This window comes from Arachis stenosperma, chromosome 2, assembly GCF_014773155.1.
Source record: "Arachis stenosperma cultivar V10309 chromosome 2, arast.V10309.gnm1.PFL2, whole genome shotgun sequence".
In the NCBI taxonomy this organism is placed as follows: Eukaryota; Viridiplantae; Streptophyta; class Magnoliopsida; order Fabales; family Fabaceae; genus Arachis; species Arachis stenosperma.
Window position 1 is genome coordinate 58,355,994 of NC_080378.1, and position 3,338 is coordinate 58,359,331.

Here is a 3,338-nt window from a genome sequence, read left to right on the forward strand (position 1 = left end):
ATCTTAGGTGCCATAGGTGGTTATGGAAAAACAAAAAGCTATGCTTTTACCACACCAAACTTAGAATATTGCTCACCCTCGAGCAAGAGAAGAAAGAAAAGAAGAAGAGGAAGAAAAAATATGAAGGAGAGTGGGGGGGAGGTATATTCGGCCAAGGTGTAGAAGAGGGGGTCGTGTTGTGTGAAAATGAAGAAGGATGGAGGGGTTTATATAGTGAGGGGAGAAGGAGTAGGTTCAGCTATTTAGGGTGGATTTGGATGGGAAAGTAATTTTGAATTTTGAAGGTAGGTGGGGTTTATGGGAAAGAGTGGATGGATGTGAATGGTGAAGGAGGGTAGTTGGAAAGAGAGATTGAGGTGATTGGTGAAAGGTTTTTGGGGAAGAGTGTTTATGGGGAAGAGAGTTTCTGGGGAAGAGAGGATGAATGTAAAGAAGAGGAGAGAAGGTGAGTTGAGGTAGGTGGGGATCCTGTGGGGTCCACAGATCCTGGGATGATCCTGTGGGGTCCACAGATCCTGAGGTGTCAAGGATTTACATTCCTGCACCAATTAGGCATGTAAAACGCCTTTGCATACAATTCTGGCATTTAAACGCCAAAGTGATGCTTATTTTCAGCGTTCAACGCCCAATTACAGCATGTTTCTGACGTTGAACGCCAGTTCTATGCTTATTTCTGCCATTCAGCGCCAGCTCTCCTCAGGGTATATTCCTGGCATTCAAACGCCAGGATGCTACTTGTTTCTGGCGTTCAACGCCAGATCCATGCTCTGTTCTGGCGTTGAACGCGAGCCAGATGCTCCTTACTGGCGTTTAAACGCCAGTAAGCCCTTCCTCTAGGGTGTGATTTTTCTTCTACTATTTTTTATTCTATTTGTAATTTTAGTATTTATTTTGTGACTCCATATGATCATGAACCTAATAAAACATAAAAGAACAAAAAAAGAAAAATAAAATTAGATAAATAAAAATTGGGTTGCCTCCCAATAAGCGCTTCTTTAATGTCAATAGCTTGACAGTGGGCTCTCATGGAGCCACACAGGTGATCAGGTCAATGTGGTAGACTCCCAATACCAAACTTAGAGTTTGGATGTGGGGATTCAACACCAAACTTAGTGTTTGGCTGTGGCCTCCCAACACCAAACATAGAGTTTGATGGTGGGGGCTTTGTTTGACTCTGTACTGAGAGAAGCTTTTCATGCTTCCTCTCCATGTTTACGGAAGAACACCCTTGGGTCTTAAACACAAGGTAGTCCCCATTCAATTAAAGGACTAATTCTCCTCTGTTAACATCTATCATAGCTCCTACTGTGGCTAGGAAGGGTCTTCCAAGGATGATGCATTCATCCTCCTCCTTCCTAGTGTCTAAGATTATGAAATCAGCAGGGATGTAAAGGCCTTCAACCTTTACCAACACATCCTCTACCAATCCATAAGCTTGTCTTACTGACTTGTCTGCCATTTGCAATGAAAATATGGCAGGCTATACCTTAATGATCCCCAGCTTCTCCAATACAAAGAGTGGCATAAGATTTATGTCTGACCCTAGGTCACACAGAGCCTTTTCAAAGGTCATGGTGCCTATGGTACAGGGTATTAAGAATCTACCAGGATCTTATTTCTTTTGAGGTAAAGTTTGCTGAACCCATGTATCTAGTTCACCAATGAGCAAGGGAGGTTCACCTTCCCAAGTCTCATTACCAAACAACTTGGCATTCAGCTTCATGATAGCTCCTAGATATTGAGCAACTTGCTCTCCAGTTACATCTTCATCCTCTTCAAAGGAAGAATAGTTTTCAGAGCTCATGAATGGCAGAAGGAGGTTTAATGGGATCTCTATGGTCTCTATATGACCTTCAGATTCCTTTAAGTCCTCAATAAGGAACTCCTTCTTGCTTGAGAGATGTCCCTTGAGGTCTTCCTCATTGGGATTCACGTCCTCTCCTTCCTCTCTAGGTTCGGCCATGTTGATTATGTCAATGGCCTTGCACTATCTTTTTGGATTCTCTTCAGTATTGCTTGGGAGAGTACTAGGAGGAGTTTCAGTGACTTTCTTACTCAGCTGGCCCACTTGTGCCTCCAAATTTCTGATGGAGGACCTTGTTTCACTCATCAAACTTAAAGTGGCCTTAGACAGATCAGAGACTATGTTTGCAAGTTAGAGGTGCTTTGCTCAAAATTCTCTGTCTGTTGCTGAGAAGATGATGGAAAAGGCTTGCCATTGCTAAACCTGTTTCTTCCACCATTATTAAAGCCTTGTTAAGGCTTTTGTTGATCCTTCCATGAGAAATTTGGATGATTTCTCCATGAAGAATTATAGGTATTTTCATAAGGTTCACCCATGTAATTTACCTCTGCCATTGCAGGGTTTTTAGGATCATAAGCTTCTTCTTAAGAAGATGCCTCTTTACTACTATTGGATGCATTTTGCCATCCATTCAGACTTTGAGAAATCAGATTGACTTGCTGAGTCAACATTTTGTTATGAGCCAATATGGCATTCAAAGCATCAATTTCAAGAACTCCCTTTCTCTGATAGAATATATCTATCATGGTCCATTTTGAAAACATGTCAAAAGGACACTTTTTGGTCATCTTCTTGTATCTTTCCCAAGCTTCATAGAGGGATTCACCATCTTTTTGCTTGAAGGTCTGAACATCCACTCTAAGCTTGCTCAGCTTTTGGGGAGGAAAGAACTTAACCAAGAAGGCCGTGACCAGCTTATCCCAGGAGCCCAGGCTATCCTTAGGTTGTGAGTCCAACCATGTTCTAGCTCTATCTCTTACAGCAAAAGGGAAAAGCATGAGCCTGTAGACTTCAGGATCTACTCCATTAGTCTTAACAGTCTCACAGATTTGCAAGAATTCAGTTAAAAACTGATAGGGATCTTCTGATGGAAGTCCATGAAACTTGCAATTTTGTTGCATTAGAGCAACTAATTGAGGTTTCAGCTCAAAATTGTTTGCTCCAATGGCAGGGATTGAGATGCTTCTTCCATCAAACTTGGAAGTAGGTGTAGTATAATCACCAAGCATCCTTCTTGCATTATTGTTATTGGGTTTAGCTGCCATCTCCTTTTCTTGTTCGAAAACTTCAGCAAAGTTGTCTCTGGATTGTTGTAATTTAGCTTCTCTTAATTTCCTCTTCAGAGTCCTTTCAGGTTCCAGATCAGCTTCAACAAGAATGCCTTTTTTCCTTGTTCCTGCTCATATGAAAGAGAGGAGAACAGAAAAAGAAGAGGAATCCTCTAATCTGAGCAACAAGATGAACCGTCAGTTGTCCAAACTTGAACAATCCCCGGCAACGGCGCCAAAAACTTGGTGCACGAAATTGTGATCTC

General features: G+C 41.9%; 1 non-coding gene across 1 annotated transcript; it reads left to right on the forward strand.

Moving 5' to 3' along the window:
* Nucleotides 1-2,566: 2,566 nt before the first annotated feature.
* On the forward strand, nt 2,567-2,670 carry LOC130963851 (small nucleolar RNA R71). The gene has a single exon (XR_009079969.1). It is a non-coding gene; the product is annotated as a small nucleolar RNA R71 (small nucleolar RNA).
* Nucleotides 2,671-3,338: the final 668 nt, after the last annotated feature.